The sequence below is a fragment of the Eleutherodactylus coqui genome, chromosome 7 (assembly GCF_035609145.1).
Source record: "Eleutherodactylus coqui strain aEleCoq1 chromosome 7, aEleCoq1.hap1, whole genome shotgun sequence".
Taxonomy (NCBI): Eukaryota; Metazoa; Chordata; class Amphibia; order Anura; family Eleutherodactylidae; genus Eleutherodactylus; species Eleutherodactylus coqui.
The window spans coordinates 49,400,003-49,418,292 of record NC_089843.1 but is presented as its reverse complement, the minus strand read 5'-3'; the positions used below and the strand labels follow the sequence as shown (position 1 = coordinate 49,418,292).

The window sequence follows — 18,290 nt, the reverse complement described above, 5'->3', positions numbered from 1 at the left end:
GCTTGCAGCAACATCAATTGACCATTCAAAGGAATCTTATCTGCAAGGTTAATTAGCTTCTCTCCCCGAGAACAAGCATATTATGTTCTACTGGCTAACGGGGTTCCAATGTTCCTTTTGAGCATCAGCCTAGAAGTTAGGCACCAGTGAGAATGAAACTCACACCCCGTGGTTTAACCAGACCAGTGGCCTATGAAGCAGGAAGAAAAGGGATTGGCGTGGTGTTTTTTTCCCCTTTCTGAGGGCACTTGTCAACATCTGCAAGTCTGCACTTGCGCAGAACAGAGCAACTTTGCCGCTCCTCACACAGACCCCCGCTGGAATCCCAATCCATGATGCGTAAGAGCAAACACGGAGGAAAGCTTGAAGGACTTTTTCTACCTTTCTTCAAGTTGCTGGTTTAGAAGCAGGATTTTGACATCAGCCTAGTATGTGTATAAATGTTTCTTCAGATATATCCTATCAGAACCCTGAAAAAGAAACCTGAGTGGTTTCCAAAGCTTGCAGCAACATCAATTGACCATTCAAAGGAATCTTATCTGCAAGGTTAATTAGCTTCTCTCCCCGAGAACAAGCATATTATGTTCTACTGGCTAACGGGGTTCCAATGTTCCTTTTGAGCATCAGCCTAGAAGTTAGGCACCAGTGAGAATGAAACTCACACCCCGTGGTTTAACCAGACCAGTGGCCTATGAAGCAGGAAGAAAAGGGATTGGCGTGGTGTTTTTTTCCCCTTTCTGAGGGCACTTGTCAACATCTGCAAGTCTGCACTTGCGCAGAACAGAGCAACTTTGCCGCTCCTCAAACAGACCCCCGCTGGAATCCCAATCCATGATGCGTAAGAGCAAACACGGAGGAAAGCTTGAAGGACTTTTTCTACCTTTCTTCAAGTTGCTGGTTTAGAAGCAGGATTTTGACATCAGCCTAGTATGTGTATAAATGTTTCTTCAGATATATCCTATCAGAACCCTGAAAAAGAAACCTGAGTGGTTTCCAAAGCTTGCAGCAACATCAATTGACCATTCAAAGGAATCTTATCTGCAAGGTTAATTAGCTTCTCTCCCCGAGTATGTGTATAAATGTTTCTTCAGATATATCCTATCAGAACCCTGAAAAAGAAACCTGAGTGGTTTCCAAAGCTTGCAGCAACATCAATTGACCATTCAAAGGAATCTTATCTGCAAGGTTAATTAGCTTCTCTCCCCGAGAACAAGCATATTATGTTCTACTGGCTAACGGGGTTCCAATGTTCCTTTTGAGCATCAGCCTAGAAGTTAGGCACCAGTGAGAATGAAACTCACACCCCGTGGTTTAACCAGACCAGTGGCCTATGAAGCAGGAAGAAAAGGGATTGGCGTGGTGTTTTTTTCCCCTTTCTGATGGAGCGTTTCTTGTTCCTCAAACTGCTTTCAAAGTTGACTTCGGGAGCCCTGAGAAAAATGGCCTTGCTTAATATTTAAGGAAAAGCTAGCCTCCTTTCTGATGGAGGGTTTCTTGTTCCTCAAACTGCTTTCAAAGTTGACTTCGGGGGGACTTCGAGCCCTGAGAAAAATGGCCTTAATATTTAAGGAAAAGCTAGCCTGTCAGAAGTGGGATTCGAACCCACGCCTCCAGAGGAGACTGCGACCTGAACGCAGCGCCTTAGACCGCTCGGCCATCCTGACTCTCATGTGGCAGTATGCTTTGGCGCTTCGTGGTGATACCAGACATCATGGTAAGCGTTAAGCATAAAATTGAGGCACTTGTCAACATCTGCAAGTCTGCACTTGCGCAGAACAGAGCAACTTTGCCGCTCCTCACACAGACCCCCGCTGGAATCCCAATCCATGATGCGTAAGAGCAAACACGGAGGAAAGCTTGAAGGACTTTTTCTACCTTTCTTCAAGTTGCTGGTTTAGAAGCAGGATTTTGACATCAGCCTAGTATGTGTATAAATGTTTCTTCAGATATATCCTATCAGAACCCTGAAAAAGAAACCTGAGTGGTTTCCAAAGCTTGCAGCAACATCAATTGACCATTCAAAGGAATCTTATCTGCAAGGTTAATTAGCTTCTCTCCCCGAGAACAAGCATATTATGTTCTACTGGCTAACGGGGTTCCAATGTTCCTTTTGAGCATCAGCCTAGAAGTTAGGCACCAGTGAGAATGAAACTCACACCCCGTGGTTTAACCAGACCAGTGGCCTATGAAGCAGGAAGAAAAGGGATTGGCGTGGTGTTTTTTTCCCCTTTCTGAGGGCACTTGTCAACATCTGCAAGTCTGCACTTGCGCAGAACAGAGCAACTTTGCCGCTCCTCAAACAGACCCCCGCTGGAATCCCAATCCATGATGCGTAAGAGCAAACACGGAGGAAAGCTTGAAGGACTTTTTCTACCTTTCTTCAAGTTGCTGGTTTAGAAGCAGGATTTTGACATCAGCCTAGTATGTGTATAAATGTTTCTTCAGATATATCCTATCAGAACCCTGAAAAAGAAACCTGAGTGGTTTCCAAAGCTTGCAGCAACATCAATTGACCATTCAAAGGAATCTTATCTGCAAGGTTAATTAGCTTCTCTCCCCGAGTATGTGTATAAATGTTTCTTCAGATATATCCTATCAGAACCCTGAAAAAGAAACCTGAGTGGTTTCCAAAGCTTGCAGCAACATCAATTGACCATTCAAAGGAATCTTATCTGCAAGGTTAATTAGCTTCTCTCCCCGAGAACAAGCATATTATGTTCTACTGGCTAACGGGGTTCCAATGTTCCTTTTGAGCATCAGCCTAGAAGTTAGGCACCAGTGAGAATGAAACTCACACCCCGTGGTTTAACCAGACCAGTGGCCTATGAAGCAGGAAGAAAAGGGATTGGCGTGGTGTTTTTTTCCCCTTTCTGATGGAGCGTTTCTTGTTCCTCAAACTGCTTTCAAAGTTGACTTCGGGAGCCCTGAGAAAAATGGCCTTGCTTAATATTTAAGGAAAAGCTAGCCTCCTTTCTGATGGAGGGTTTCTTGTTCCTCAAACTGCTTTCAAAGTTGACTTCGGGGGGACTTCGAGCCCTGAGAAAAATGGCCTTAATATTTAAGGAAAAGCTAGCCTGTCAGAAGTGGGATTCGAACCCACGCCTCCAGAGGAGACTGCGACCTGAACGCAGCGCCTTAGACCGCTCGGCCATCCTGACTCTCATGTGGCAGTATGCTTTGGCGCTTCGTGGTGATACTAGACATCATGGTAAGCGTTAAGCATAAAATTGAGGCACTTGTCAACATCTGCAAGTCTGCACTTGCGCAGAACAGAGCAACTTTGCCGCTCCTCACACAGACCCCCGCTGGAATCCCAATCCATGATGCGTAAGAGCAAACACGGAGGAAAGCTTGAAGGACTTTTTCTACCTTTCTTCAAGTTGCTGGTTTAGAAGCAGGATTTTGACATCAGCCTAGTATGTGTATAAATGTTTCTTCAGATATATCCTATCAGAACCCTGAAAAAGAAACCTGAGTGGTTTCCAAAGCTTGCAGCAACATCAATTGACCATTCAAAGGAATCTTATCTGCAAGGTTAATTAGCTTCTCTCCCCGAGAACAAGCATATTATGTTCTACTGGCTAACGGGGTTCCAATGTTCCTTTTGAGCATCAGCCTAGAAGTTAGGCACCAGTGAGAATGAAACTCACACCCCGTGGTTTAACCAGACCAGTGGCCTATGAAGCAGGAAGAAAAGGGATTGGCGTGGTGTTTTTTTCCCCTTTCTGAGGGCACTTGTCAACATCTGCAAGTCTGCACTTGCGCAGAACAGAGCAACTTTGCCGCTCCTCACACAGACCCCCGCTGGAATCCCAATCCATGATGCGTAAGAGCAAACACGGAGGAAAGCTTGAAGGACTTTTTCTACCTTTCTTCAAGTTGCTGGTTTAGAAGCAGGATTTTGACATCAGCCTAGTATGTGTATAAATGTTTCTTCAGATATATCCTATCAGAACCCTGAAAAAGAAACCTGAGTGGTTTCCAAAGCTTGCAGCAACATCAATTGACCATTCAAAGGAATCTTATCTGCAAGGTTAATTAGCTTCTCTCCCCGAGAACAAGCATATTATGTTCTACTGGCTAACGGGGTTCCAATGTTCCTTTTGAGCATCAGCCTAGAAGTTAGGCACCAGTGAGAATGAAACTCACACCCCGTGGTTTAACCAGACCAGTGGCCTATGAAGCAGGAAGAAAAGGGATTGGCGTGGTGTTTTTTTCCCCTTTCTGAGGGCACTTGTCAACATCTGCAAGTCTGCACTTGCGCAGAACAGAGCAACTTTGCCGCTCCTCAAACAGACCCCCGCTGGAATCCCAATCCATGATGCGTAAGAGCAAACACGGAGGAAAGCTTGAAGGACTTTTTCTACCTTTCTTCAAGTTGCTGGTTTAGAAGCAGGATTTTGACATCAGCCTAGTATGTGTATAAATGTTTCTTCAGATATATCCTATCAGAACCCTGAAAAAGAAACCTGAGTGGTTTCCAAAGCTTGCAGCAACATCAATTGACCATTCAAAGGAATCTTATCTGCAAGGTTAATTAGCTTCTCTCCCCGAGTATGTGTATAAATGTTTCTTCAGATATATCCTATCAGAACCCTGAAAAAGAAACCTGAGTGGTTTCCAAAGCTTGCAGCAACATCAATTGACCATTCAAAGGAATCTTATCTGCAAGGTTAATTAGCTTCTCTCCCCGAGAACAAGCATATTATGTTCTACTAGCTAACGGGGTTTACCAATGTTCCTTTTGAGCATCAGCCTAGAAGTTAGGCACCAGTGAGAATGAAACTCACACCCCGTGGTTTAACCAGACCAGTGGCCTATGAAGCAGGAAGAAAAGGGATTGGCGTGGTGTTTTTTTCCCCTTTCTGAGGGCACTTGTCAACATCTGCAAGTCTGCACTTGCGCAGAACAGAGCAACTTTGCCGCTCCTCAAACAGACCCCCGCTGGAATCCCAATCCATGATGCGTAAGAGCAAACACGGAGGAAAGCTTGAAGGACTTTTTCTACCTTTCTTCAAGTTGCTGGTTTAGAAGCAGGATTTTGACATTAGCCTAGTATGTGTATAAATGTTTCTTCAGATATATCCTATCAGAACCCTGAAAAAGAAACCTGAGTGGTTTCCAAAGCTTGCAGCAACATCAATTGACCATTCAAAGGAATCTTATCTGCAAGGTTAATTAGCTTCTCTCCCCGAGTATGTGTATAAATGTTTCTTCAGATATATCCTATCAGAACCCTGAAAAAGAAACCTGAGTGGTTTCCAAAGCTTGCAGCAACATCAATTGACCATTCAAAGGAATCTTATCTGCAAGGTTAATTAGCTTCTCTCCCCGAGAACAAGCATATTATGTTCTACTGGCTAACGGGGTTCCAATGTTCCTTTTGAGCATCAGCCTAGAAGTTAGGCACCAGTGAGAATGAAACTCACACCCCGTGGTTTAACCAGACCAGTGGCCTATGAAGCAGGAAGAAAAGGGCTTGGCGTGGTGTTTTTTTCCCCTTTCTGATGGAGGGTTTCTCGTTCCTCAAACTGCTTTCAAAGTTGACTTCGGGAGCCCTGAGAAAAATGGCCTTGCTTAATATTTAAGGAAAAGCTAGCCTCCTTTCTGATGGAGGGTTTCTTGTTCCTCAAACTGCTTTCAAAGTTGACTTCGGGGGGACTTCGAGCCCTGAGAAAAATGGCCTTGCTTAATATTTAAGGAAAAGCTAGCCTGTCAGAAGTGGGATTCGAACCCACGCCTCCAGAGGAGACTGCGACCTGAACGCAGCGCCTTAGACCGCTCGGCCATCCTGACTCTCATGTGGCAGTATGCTTTGGCGCTTCGTGGTGATACTAGACATCATGGTAAGCGTTAAGCATAAAATTGAGGCACTTGTCAACATCTGCAAGTCTGCACTTGCGCAGAACAGAGCAACTTTGCCGCTCCTCACACAGACCCCCGCTGGAATCCCAATCCATGATGCGTAAGAGCAAACACGGAGGAAAGCTTGAAGGACTTTTTCTACCTTTCTTCAAGTTGCTGGTTTAGAAGCAGGATTTTGACATCAGCCTAGTATGTGTATAAATGTTTCTTCAGATATATCCTATCAGAACCCTGAAAAAGAAACCTGAGTGGTTTCCAAAGCTTGCAGCAACATCAATTGACCATTCAAAGGAATCTTATCTACAAGGTTAATTAGCTTCTCTCCCCGAGAACAAGCATATTATGTTCTACTGGCTAACGGGGTTCCAATGTTCCTTTTGAGCATCAGCCTAGAAGTTAGGCACCAGTGAGAATGAAACTCACACCCCGTGGTTTAACCAGACCAGTGGCCTATGAAGCAGGAAGAAAAGGGATTGGCGTGGTGTTTTTTTCCCCTTTCTGAGGGCACTTGTCAACATCTGCAAGTCTGCACTTGCGCAGAACAGAGCAACTTTGCCGCTCCTCAAACAGACCCCCGCTGGAATCCCAATCCATGATGCGTAAGAGCAAACACGGAGGAAAGCTTGAAGGACTTTTTCTACCTTTCTTCAAGTTGCTGGTTTAGAAGCAGGATTTTGACATCAGCCTAGTATGTGTATAAATGTTTCTTCAGATATATCCTATCAGAACCCTGAAAAAGAAACCTGAGTGGTTTCCAAAGCTTGCAGCAACATCAATTGACCATTCAAAGGAATCTTATCTGCAAGGTTAATTAGCTTCTCTCCCCGAGTATGTGTATAAATGTTTCTTCAGATATATCCTATCAGAACCCTGAAAAAGAAACCTGAGTGGTTTCCAAAGCTTGCAGCAACATCAATTGACCATTCAAAGGAATCTTATCTGCAAGGTTAATTAGCTTCTCTCCCCGAGAACAAGCATATTATGTTCTACTAGCTAACGGGGTTTACCAATGTTCCTTTTGAGCATCAGCCTAGAAGTTAGGCACCAGTGAGAATGAAACTCACACCCCGTGGTTTAACCAGACCAGTGGCCTATGAAGCAGGAAGAAAAGGGATTGGCGTGGTGTTTTTTTCCCCTTTCTGAGGGCACTTGTCAACATCTGCAAGTCTGCACTTGCGCAGAACAGAGCAACTTTGCCGCTCCTCAAACAGACCCCCGCTGGAATCCCAATCCATGATGCGTAAGAGCAAACACGGAGGAAAGCTTGAAGGACTTTTTCTACCTTTCTTCAAGTTGCTGGTTTAGAAGCAGGATTTTGACATTAGCCTAGTATGTGTATAAATGTTTCTTCAGATATATCCTATCAGAACCCTGAAAAAGAAACCTGAGTGGTTTCCAAAGCTTGCAGCAACATCAATTGACCATTCAAAGGAATCTTATCTGCAAGGTTAATTAGCTTCTCTCCCCGAGTATGTGTATAAATGTTTCTTCAGATATATCCTATCAGAACCCTGAAAAAGAAACCTGAGTGGTTTCCAAAGCTTGCAGCAACATCAATTGACCATTCAAAGGAATCTTATCTGCAAGGTTAATTAGCTTCTCTCCCCGAGAACAAGCATATTATGTTCTACTGGCTAACGGGGTTCCAATGTTCCTTTTGAGCATCAGCCTAGAAGTTAGGCACCAGTGAGAATGAAACTCACACCCCGTGGTTTAACCAGACCAGTGGCCTATGAAGCAGGAAGAAAAGGGCTTGGCGTGGTGTTTTTTTCCCCTTTCTGATGGAGGGTTTCTCGTTCCTCAAACTGCTTTCAAAGTTGACTTCGGGAGCCCTGAGAAAAATGGCCTTGCTTAATATTTAAGGAAAAGCTAGCCTCCTTTCTGATGGAGGGTTTCTTGTTCCTCAAACTGCTTTCAAAGTTGACTTCGGGGGGACTTCGAGCCCTGAGAAAAATGGCCTTGCTTAATATTTAAGGAAAAGCTAGCCTGTCAGAAGTGGGATTCGAACCCACGCCTCCAGAGGAGACTGCGACCTGAACGCAGCGCCTTAGACCGCTCGGCCATCCTGACTCTCATGTGGCAGTATGCTTTGGCGCTTCGTGGTGATACTAGACATCATGGTAAGCGTTAAGCATAAAATTGAGGCACTTGTCAACATCTGCAAGTCTGCACTTGCGCAGAACAGAGCAACTTTGCCGCTCCTCAAACAGACCCCCGCTGGAATCCCAATCCATGATGCGTAAGAGCAAACACGGAGGAAAGCTTGAAGGACTTTTTCTACCTTTCTTCAAGTTGCTGGTTTAGAAGCAGGATTTTGACATCAGCCTAGTATGTGTATAAATGTTTCTTCAGATATATCCTATCAGAACCCTGAAAAAGAAACCTGAGTGGTTTCCAAAGCTTGCAGCAACATCAATTGACCATTCAAAGGAATCTTATCTGCAAGGTTAATTAGCTTCTCTCCCCGAGAACAAGCATATTATGTTCTACTGGCTAACGGGGTTCCAATGTTCCTTTTGAGCATCAGCCTAGAAGTTAGGCACCAGTGAGAATGAAACTCACACCCCGTGGTTTAACCAGACCAGTGGCCTATGAAGCTGGAAGAAAAGGGATTGGCGTGGTGTTTTTTTCCCCTTTCTGATGGAGCGTTTCTTGTTCCTCAAACTGCTTTCAAAGTTGACTTCGGGGGGACTTCGAGCCCTGAGAAAAATGGCCTTGCTTAATATTTAAGGAAAAGCTAGCCTGTCAGAAGTGGGATTCGAACCCACGCCTCCAGAGGAGACTGCGACCTGAACGCAGCGCCTTAGACCGCTCGGCCATCCTGACTCTCATGTGGCAGTATGCTTTGGCGCTTCGTGGTGATACCAGACATCATGGTAAGCGTTAAGCATAAAATTGAGGCACTTGTCAACATCTGCAAGTCTGCACTTGCGCAGAACAGAGCAACTTTGCCGCTCCTCAAACAGACCCCCGCTGGAATCCCAATCCATGATGCGTAAGAGCAAACACGGAGGAAAGCTTGAAGGACTTTTTCTACCTTTCTTCAAGTTGCTGGTTTAGAAGCAGGATTTTGACATCAGCCTAGTATGTGTATAAATGTTTCTTCAGATATATCCTATCAGAACCCTGAAAAAGAAACCTGAGTGGTTTCCAAAGCTTGCAGCAACATCAATTGACCATTCAAAGGAATCTTATCTGCAAGGTTAATTAGCTTCTCTCCCCGAGTATGTGTATAAATGTTTCTTCAGATATATCCTATCAGAACCCTGAAAAAGAAACCTGAGTGGTTTCCAAAGCTTGCAGCAACATCAATTGACCATTCAAAGGAATCTTATCTGCAAGGTTAATTAGCTTCTCTCCCCGAGAACAAGCATATTATGTTCTACTGGCTAACGGGGTTCCAATGTTCCTTTTGAGCATCAGCCTAGAAGTTAGGCACCAGTGAGAATGAAACTCACACCCCGTGGTTTAACCAGACCAGTGGCCTATGAAGCAGGAAGAAAAGGGATTGGCGTGGTGTTTTTTTCCCCTTTCTGATGGAGCGTTTCTTGTTCCTCAAACTGCTTTCAAAGTTGACTTCGGGAGCCCTGAGAAAAATGGCCTTGCTTAATATTTAAGGAAAAGCTAGCCTCCTTTCTGATGGAGGGTTTCTTGTTCCTCAAACTGCTTTCAAAGTTGACTTCGGGGGGACTTCGAGCCCTGAGAAAAATGGCCTTAATATTTAAGGAAAAGCTAGCCTGTCAGAAGTGGGATTCGAACCCACGCCTCCAGAGGAGACTGCGACCTGAACGCAGCGCCTTAGACCGCTCGGCCATCCTGACTCTCATGTGGCAGTATGCTTTGGCGCTTCGTGGTGATACTAGACATCATGGTAAGCGTTAAGCATAAAATTGAGGCACTTGTCAACATCTGCAAGTCTGCACTTGCGCAGAACAGAGCAACTTTGCCGCTCCTCACACAGACCCCCGCTGGAATCCCAATCCATGATGCGTAAGAGCAAACACGGAGGAAAGCTTGAAGGACTTTTTCTACCTTTCTTTAAGTTGCTGGTTTAGAAGCAGGATTTTGACATCAGCCTAGTATGTGTATAAATGTTTCTTCAGATATATCCTATCAGAACCCTGAAAAAGAAACCTGAGTGGTTTCCAAAGCTTGCAGCAACATCAATTGACCATTCAAAGGAATCTTATCTGCAAGGTTAATTAGCTTCTCTCCCCGAGAACAAGCATATTATGTTCTACTGGCTAACGGGGTTCCAATGTTCCTTTTGAGCATCAGCCTAGAAGTTAGGCACCAGTGAGAATGAAACTCACACCCCGTGGTTTAACCAGACCAGTGGCCTATGAAGCAGGAAGAAAAGGGATTGGCGTGGTGTTTTTTTCCCCTTTCTGAGGGCACTTGTCAACATCTGCAAGTCTGCACTTGCGCAGAACAGAGCAACTTTGCCGCTCCTCAAACAGACCCCCGCTGGAATCCCAATCCATGATGCGTAAGAGCAAACACGGAGGAAAGCTTGAAGGACTTTTTCTACCTTTCTTCAAGTTGCTGGTTTAGAAGCAGGATTTTGACATCAGCCTAGTATGTGTATAAATGTTTCTTCAGATATATCCTATCAGAACCCTGAAAAAGAAACCTGAGTGGTTTCCAAAGCTTGCAGCAACATCAATTGACCATTCAAAGGAATCTTATCTGCAAGGTTAATTAGCTTCTCTCCCCGAGAACAAGCATATTATGTTCTACTGGCTAACGGGGTTCCAATGTTCCTTTTGAGCATCAGCCTAGAAGTTAGGCACCAGTGAGAATGAAACTCACACCCCGTGGTTTAACCAGACCAGTGGCCTATGAAGCAGGAAGAAAAGGGATTGGCGTGGTGTTTTTTTCCCCTTTCTGAGGGCACTTGTCAACATCTGCAAGTCTGCACTTGCGCAGAACAGAGCAACTTTGCCGCTCCTCAAACAGACCCCCGCTGGAATCCCAATCCATGATGCGTAAGAGCAAACACGGAGGAAAGCTTGAAGGACTTTTTCTACCTTTCTTCAAGTTGCTGGTTTAGAAGCAGGATTTTGACATCAGCCTAGTATGTGTATAAATGTTTCTTCAGATATATCCTATCAGAACCCTGAAAAAGAAACCTGAGTGGTTTCCAAAGCTTGCAGCAACATCAATTGACCATTCAAAGGAATCTTATCTGCAAGGTTAATTAGCTTCTCTCCCCGAGTATGTGTATAAATGTTTCTTCAGATATATCCTATCAGAACCCTGAAAAAGAAACCTGAGTGGTTTCCAAAGCTTGCAGCAACATCAATTGACCATTCAAAGGAATCTTATCTGCAAGGTTAATTAGCTTCTCTCCCCGAGAACAAGCATATTATGTTCTACTAGCTAACGGGGTTTACCAATGTTCCTTTTGAGCATCAGCCTAGAAGTTAGGCACCAGTGAGAATGAAACTCACACCCCGTGGTTTAACCAGACCAGTGGCCTATGAAGCAGGAAGAAAAGGGATTGGCGTGGTGTTTTTTTCCCCTTTCTGAGGGCACTTGTCAACATCTGCAAGTCTGCACTTGCGCAGAACAGAGCAACTTTGCCGCTCCTCAAACAGACCCCCGCTGGAATCCCAATCCATGATGCGTAAGAGCAAACACGGAGGAAAGCTTGAAGGACTTTTTCTACCTTTCTTCAAGTTGCTGGTTTAGAAGCAGGATTTTGACATTAGCCTAGTATGTGTATAAATGTTTCTTCAGATATATCCTATCAGAACCCTGAAAAAGAAACCTGAGTGGTTTCCAAAGCTTGCAGCAACATCAATTGACCATTCAAAGGAATCTTATCTGCAAGGTTAATTAGCTTCTCTCCCCGAGTATGTGTATAAATGTTTCTTCAGATATATCCTATCAGAACCCTGAAAAAGAAACCTGAGTGGTTTCCAAAGCTTGCAGCAACATCAATTGACCATTCAAAGGAATCTTATCTGCAAGGTTAATTAGCTTCTCTCCCCGAGAACAAGCATATTATGTTCTACTGGCTAACGGGGTTCCAATGTTCCTTTTGAGCATCAGCCTAGAAGTTAGGCACCAGTGAGAATGAAACTCACACCCCGTGGTTTAACCAGACCAGTGGCCTATGAAGCAGGAAGAAAAGGGCTTGGCGTGGTGTTTTTTTCCCCTTTCTGATGGAGCGTTTCTTGTTCCTCAAACTGCTTTCAAAGTTGACTTCGGGAGCCCTGAGAAAAATGGCCTTGCTTAATATTTAAGGAAAAGCTAGCCTCCTTTCTGATGGAGGGTTTCTTGTTCCTCAAACTGCTTTCAAAGTTGACTTCGGGGAGGACTTCGAGCCCTGAGAAAAATGGCCTTGCTTAATATTTAAGGAAAAGCTAGCCTGTCAGAAGTGGGATTCGAACCCACGCCTCCAGAGGAGACTGCGACCTGAACACAGCGCCTTAGACCGCTCGGCCATCCTGACTCTCATGTGGCAGTATGCTTTGGCGCTTCGTGGTGATACTAGACATCATGGTAAGCGTTAAGCATAAAATTGAGGCACTTGTCAACATCTGCAAGTCTGCACTTGCGCAGAACAGAGCAACTTTGCCGCTCCTCAAACAGACCCCCGCTGGAATCCCAATCCATGATGCGTAAGAGCAAACACGGAGGAAAGCTTGAAGGACTTTTTCTACCTTTCTTCAAGTTGCTGGTTTAGAAGCAGGATTTTGACATTAGCCTAGTATGTGTATAAATGTTTCTTCAGATATATCCTATCAGAACCCTGAAAAAGAAACCTGAGTGGTTTCCAAAGCTTGCAGCAACATCAATTGACCATTCAAAGGAATCTTATCTGCAAGGTTAATTAGCTTCTCTCCCCGAGTATGTGTATAAATGTTTCTTCAGATATATCCTATCAGAACCCTGAAAAAGAAACCTGAGTGGTTTCCAAAGCTTGCAGCAACATCAATTGACCATTCAAAGGAATCTTATCTGCAAGGTTAATTAGCTTCTCTCCCCGAGAACAAGCATATTATGTTCTACTGGCTAACGGGGTTCCAATGTTCCTTTTGAGCATCAGCCTAGAAGTTAGGCACCAGTGAGAATGAAACTCACACCCCGTGGTTTAACCAGACCAGTGGCCTATGAAGCAGGAAGAAAAGGGCTTGGCGTGGTGTTTTTTTCCCCTTTCTGATGGAGCGTTTCTTGTTCCTCAAACTGCTTTCAAAGTTGACTTCGGGAGCCCTGAGAAAAATGGCCTTGCTTAATATTTAAGGAAAAGCTAGCCTCCTTTCTGATGGAGGGTTTCTTGTTCCTCAAACTGCTTTCAAAGTTGACTTCGGGGAGGACTTCGAGCCCTGAGAAAAATGGCCTTGCTTAATATTTAAGGAAAAGCTAGCCTGTCAGAAGTGGGATTCGAACCCACGCCTCCAGAGGAGACTGCGACCTGAACGCAGCGCCTTAGACCGCTCGGCCATCCTGACTCTCATGTGGCAGTATGCTTTGGCGCTTCGTGGTGATACCAGACATCATGGTAAGCGTTAAGCATAAAATTGAGGCACTTGTCAACATCTGCAAGTCTGCACTTGCGCAGAACAGAGCAACTTTGCCGCTCCTCAAACAGACCCCCGCTGGAATCCCAATCCATGATGCGTAAGAGCAAACACGGAGGAAAGCTTGAAGGACTTTTTCTACCTTTCTTCAAGTTGCTGGTTTAGAAGCAGGATTTTGACATCAGCCTAGTATGTGTATAAATGTTTCTTCAGATATATCCTATCAGAACCCTGAAAAAGAAACCTGAGTGGTTTCCAAAGCTTGCAGCAACATCAATTGACCATTCAAAGGAATCTTATCTGCAAGGTTAATTAGCTTCTCTCCCCGAGAACAAGCATATTATGTTCTACTGGCTAACGGGGTTCCAATGTTCCTTTTGAGCATCAGCCTAGAAGTTAGGCACCAGTGAGAATGAAACTCACACCCCGTGGTTTAACCAGACCAGTGGCCTATGAAGCAGGAAGAAAAGGGATTGGCGTGGTGTTTTTTTCCCCTTTCTGAGGGCACTTGTCAACATCTGCAAGTCTGCACTTGCGCAGAACAGAGCAACTTTGCCGCTCCTCAAACAGACCCCCGCTGGAATCCCAATCCATGATGCGTAAGAGCAAACACGGAGGAAAGCTTGAAGGACTTTTTCTACCTTTCTTCAAGTTGCTGGTTTAGAAGCAGGATTTTGACATCAGCCTAGTATGTGTATAAATGTTTCTTCAGATATATCCTATCAGAACCCTGAAAAAGAAACCTGAGTGGTTTCCAAAGCTTGCAGCAACATCAATTGACCATTCAAAGGAATCTTATCTGCAAGGTTAATTAGCTTCTCTCCCCGAGAACAAGCATATTATGTTATACTGGCTAACGGGGTTCCAATGTTCCTTTTGAGCATCAGCCTAGAAGTTAGGCACCAGTGAGAATGAAACTCACACCCCGTGGTTTAACCAGACCAGTGGCCTATGAAGCAGGAATAAAAGGGATTGGCGTGGTGTTTTTTTCCCCTTTCTGATGGAGCGTTTCTTGTTCCTCAAACTGCTTTCAAATTTGACTTCGGGAGCCCTGAGAAAAATGGCCTTGCTTAATATTTAAGGAAAAGCTAGCCTCCTTTCTGATGGAGGGTTTCTTGTTCCTCAAACTGCTTTCAAAGTTGACTTCGGGGGGACTTCGAGCCCTGAGAAAAATGGCCTTGCTTAATATTTAAGGAAAAGCTAGCCTGTCAGAAGTGGGATTCGAACCCACGCCTCCAGAGGAGACTGCGACCTGAACGCAGCGCCTTAGACCGCTCGGCCATCCTGACTCTCATGTGGCAGTATGCTTTGGCGCTTCGTGGTGATACTAGACATCATGGTAAGCGTTAAGCATAAAATTGAGGCACTTGTCAACATCTGCAAGTCTGCACTTGCGCAGAACAGAGCAACTTTGCCGCTCCTCAAACAGACCCCCGCTGGAATCCCAATCCATGATGCGTAAGAGCAAACACGGAGGAAAGCTTGAAGGACTTTTTCTACCTTTCTTCAAGTTGCTGGTTTAGAAGCAGGATTTTGACATCAGCCTAGTATGTGTATAAATGTTTCTTCAGATATATCCTATCAGAACCCTGAAAAAGAAACCTGAGTGGTTTCCAAAGCTTGCAGCAACATCAATTGACCATTCAAAGGAATCTTATCTGCAAGGTTAATTAGCTTCTCTCCCCGAGAACAAGCATATTATGTTCTACTGGCTAACGGGGTTCCAATGTTCCTTTTGAGCATCAGCCTAGAAGTTAGGCACCAGTGAGAATGAAACTCACACCCCGTGGTTTAACCAGACCAGTGGCCTATGAAGCTGGAAGAAAAGGGATTGGCGTGGTGTTTTTTTCCCCTTTCTGATGGAGCGTTTCTTGTTCCTCAAACTGCTTTCAAAGTTGACTTCGGGAGCCCTGAGAAAAATGGCCTTGCTTAATATTTAAGGAAAAGCTAGCCTCCTTTCTGATGGAGGGTTTCTTGTTCCTCAAACTGCTTTCAAAGTTGACTTCGGGGGGACTTCGAGCCCTGAGAAAAATGGCCTTGCTTAATATTTAAGGAAAAGCTAGCCTGTCAGAAGTGGGATTCGAACCCACGCCTCCAGAGGAGACTGCGACCTGAACGCAGCGCCTTAGACCGCTCGGCCATCCTGACTCTCATGTGGCAGTATGCTTTGGCGCTTCGTGGTGATACTAGACATCATGGTAAGCGTTAAGCATAAAATTGAGGCACTTGTCAACATCTGCAAGTCTGCACTTGCGCAGAACAGAGCAACTTTGCCGCTCCTCACACAGACCCCCGCTGGAATCCCAATCCGTGACGCGTAAGAGCAAACACTTGGCTGTCATGGGGTGGGATTTGAACCCACGCCTCCAGGAAAGATCATGCAGCTATCCTAAATACGCAGGTGTGAAAAAAAAATGCAAAGCGCAAAGAAAAAATGGTGACATTAAGAGTCCAATTCTTGGGATGAAGTATAAAGACTGGATCAGTTTGTCACTTACTGGTGGTGATCTTCCACGATCTGATTGAGTATTTCGCATTCAAAGGTTGAACGGAGGAAAGCTTGAAGGACTTTTTCTACCTTTCTTCAAGTTGCTGGTTTAGAAGCAGGATTTTGACATCAGCCTAGTATGTGTATAAATGTTTCTTCAGATATATCCTATCAGAACCCTGAAAAAGAAACCTGAGTGGTTTCCAAAGCTTGCAGCAACATCAATTGACCATTCAAAGGAATCTTATCTGCAAGGTTAATTAGCTTCTCTCCCCGAGAACAAGCATATTATGTTCTACTGGCTAACGGGGTTCCAATGTTCCTTTTGAGCATCAGCCTAGAAGTTAGGCACCAGTGAGAATGAAACTCACCCCCTGTGGTTTAACCAGACCAGTGGCCTATGAAGCAGGAAGAAAAGGGATTGGCGTGGTGTTTTTTTCCCCTTTCTGATGGAGCGTTTCTTGTTCCTCAAACTGCTTTCAAAGTTGACTTCGGGAGCCCTGAGAAAAATGGCCTTGCTTAATATTTAAGGAAAAGCTAGCCTGTCAGAAGTGGGATTCGAACCCACGCCTCCAGAGGAGACTGCGACCTGAACGCAGCGCCTTAGACCGCTCGGCCATCCTGACTCTCATGTGGCAGTATGCTTTGGCGCTTCGTGGTGATACCAGACATCATGGTAAGCGTTAAGCATAAAATTGAGGCACTTGTCAACATCTGCAAGTCTGCACTTGCGCAGAACAGAGCAACTTTGCCGCTCCTCAAACAGACCCCCGCTGGAATCCCAATCCATGATGCGTAAGAGCAAACACGGAGGAAAGCTTGAAGGACTTTTTCTACCTTTCTTCAAGTTGCTGGTTTAGAAGCAGGATTTTGACATCAGCCTAGTATGTGTATAAATGTTTCTTCAGATATATCCTATCAGAACCCTGAAAAAGAAACCTGAGTGGTTTCCAAAGCTTGCAGCAACATCAATTGACCATTCAAAGGAATCTTATCTGCAAGGTTAATTAGCTTCTCTCCCCGAGAACAAGCATATTATGTTCTACTGGCTAACGGGGTTCCAATGTTCCTTTTGAGCATCAGCCTAGAAGTTAGGCACCAGTGAGAATGAAACTCACACCCCGTGGTTTAACCAGACCAGTGGCCTATGAAGCAGGAAGAAAAGGGATTGGCGTGGTGTTTTTTTCCCCTTTCTGAGGGCACTTGTCAACATCTGCAAGTCTGCACTTGCGCAGAACAGAGCAACTTTGCCGCTCCTCAAACAGACCCCCGCTGGAATCCCAATCCATGATGCGTAAGAGCAAACACGGAGGAAAGCTTGAAGGACTTTTTCTACCTTTCTTCAAGTTGCTGGTTTAGAAGCAGGATTTTGACATCAGCCTAGTATGTGTATAAATGTTTCTTCAGATATATCCTATCAGAACCCTGAAAAAGAAACCTGAGTGGTTTCCAAAGCTTGCAGCAACATCAATTGACCATTCAAAGGAATCTTATCTGCAAGGTTAATTAGCTTCTCTCCCCGAGAACAAGCATATTATGTTCTACTGGCTAACGGGGTTCCAATGTTCCTTTTGAGCATCAGCCTAGAAGTTAGGCACCAGTGAGAATGAAACTCACACCCCGTGGTTTAACCAGACCAGTGGCCTATGAAGCAGGAAGAAAAGGGCTTGGCGTGGTGTTTTTTTCCCCTTTCTGATGGAGCGTTTCTTGTTCCTCAAACTGCTTTCAAAGTTGACTTCGGGAGCCCTGAGAAAAATGGCCTTGCTTAATATTTAAGGAAAAGCTAGCCTCCTTTCTGATGGAGGGTTTCTTGTTCCTCAAACTGCTTTCAAAGTTGACTTCGGGGAGGACTTCGAGCCCTGAGAAAAATGGCCTTGCTTAATATTTAAGGAAAAGCTAGCCTGTCAGAAGTGGGATTCGAACCCACGCCTCCAGAGGAGACTGCGACCTGAACGCAGCGCCTTAGACCGCTCGGCCATCCTGACTTTCATGTGGCAGTATGCTTTGGCGCTTCGTGGTGATACTAGACATCATGGTAAGCGTTAAGCATAAAATTGAGGCACTTGTCAACATCTGCAAGTCTGCACTTGCGCAGAACAGAGCAACTTTGCCGCTCCTCAAACAGACCCCCGCTGGAATCCCAATCCATGATGCGTAAGAGCAAACACGGAGGAAAGCTTGAAGGACTTTTTCTACCTTTCTTCAAGTTGCTGGTTTAGAAGCAGGATTTTGACATCAGCCTAGTATGTGTATAAATGTTTCTTCAGATATATCCTATCAGAACCCTGAAAAAGAAACCTGAGTGGTTTCCAAAGCTTGCAGCAACATCAATTGACCATTCAAAGGAATCTTATCTGCAAGGTTAATTAGCTTCTCTCCCCGAGAACAAGCATATTATGTTATACTGG

At 44.8% G+C, this 18,290-nt stretch overlaps 12 non-coding genes across 12 annotated transcripts; all 12 read right to left on the bottom strand.

The window, feature by feature from the left end:
* Nucleotides 1-1,581: 1,581 nt before the first annotated feature.
* On the bottom strand, nt 1,582-1,664 carry TRNAL-CAG (transfer RNA leucine (anticodon CAG)). The gene has a single exon. It is a non-coding gene; the product is annotated as a tRNA-Leu (tRNA).
* A 1,411-nt stretch (nt 1,665-3,075) lies between these two features.
* Nucleotides 3,076-3,158, bottom strand: TRNAL-CAG (transfer RNA leucine (anticodon CAG)). Its single transcript has one exon. It is a non-coding gene; the product is annotated as a tRNA-Leu (tRNA).
* Nucleotides 3,159-5,713: 2,555 nt separating this feature from the next.
* On the bottom strand, nt 5,714-5,796 carry TRNAL-CAG (transfer RNA leucine (anticodon CAG)). The gene has a single exon. It is a non-coding gene; the product is annotated as a tRNA-Leu (tRNA).
* Nucleotides 5,797-7,852: 2,056 nt separating this feature from the next.
* TRNAL-CAG (transfer RNA leucine (anticodon CAG)) lies at nt 7,853-7,935 on the bottom strand. The gene has a single exon. It is a non-coding gene; the product is annotated as a tRNA-Leu (tRNA).
* A 673-nt stretch (nt 7,936-8,608) lies between these two features.
* On the bottom strand, nt 8,609-8,691 carry TRNAL-CAG (transfer RNA leucine (anticodon CAG)). The gene has a single exon. It is a non-coding gene; the product is annotated as a tRNA-Leu (tRNA).
* A 912-nt stretch (nt 8,692-9,603) lies between these two features.
* On the bottom strand, nt 9,604-9,686 carry TRNAL-CAG (transfer RNA leucine (anticodon CAG)). Its single transcript has one exon. It is a non-coding gene; the product is annotated as a tRNA-Leu (tRNA).
* Nucleotides 9,687-12,242: 2,556 nt separating this feature from the next.
* On the bottom strand, nt 12,243-12,325 carry TRNAL-CAG (transfer RNA leucine (anticodon CAG)). The gene has a single exon. It is a non-coding gene; the product is annotated as a tRNA-Leu (tRNA).
* A 917-nt stretch (nt 12,326-13,242) lies between these two features.
* TRNAL-CAG (transfer RNA leucine (anticodon CAG)) lies at nt 13,243-13,325 on the bottom strand. The gene has a single exon. It is a non-coding gene; the product is annotated as a tRNA-Leu (tRNA).
* A 1,275-nt stretch (nt 13,326-14,600) lies between these two features.
* Nucleotides 14,601-14,683, bottom strand: TRNAL-CAG (transfer RNA leucine (anticodon CAG)). Its single transcript has one exon. It is a non-coding gene; the product is annotated as a tRNA-Leu (tRNA).
* A 776-nt stretch (nt 14,684-15,459) lies between these two features.
* Nucleotides 15,460-15,542, bottom strand: TRNAL-CAG (transfer RNA leucine (anticodon CAG)). Its single transcript has one exon. It is a non-coding gene; the product is annotated as a tRNA-Leu (tRNA).
* Nucleotides 15,543-16,425: 883 nt separating this feature from the next.
* TRNAL-CAG (transfer RNA leucine (anticodon CAG)) lies at nt 16,426-16,508 on the bottom strand. The gene has a single exon. It is a non-coding gene; the product is annotated as a tRNA-Leu (tRNA).
* A 1,276-nt stretch (nt 16,509-17,784) lies between these two features.
* TRNAL-CAG (transfer RNA leucine (anticodon CAG)) lies at nt 17,785-17,867 on the bottom strand. The gene has a single exon. It is a non-coding gene; the product is annotated as a tRNA-Leu (tRNA).
* Between the last annotated feature and the right edge of the window lie 423 nt (nt 17,868-18,290).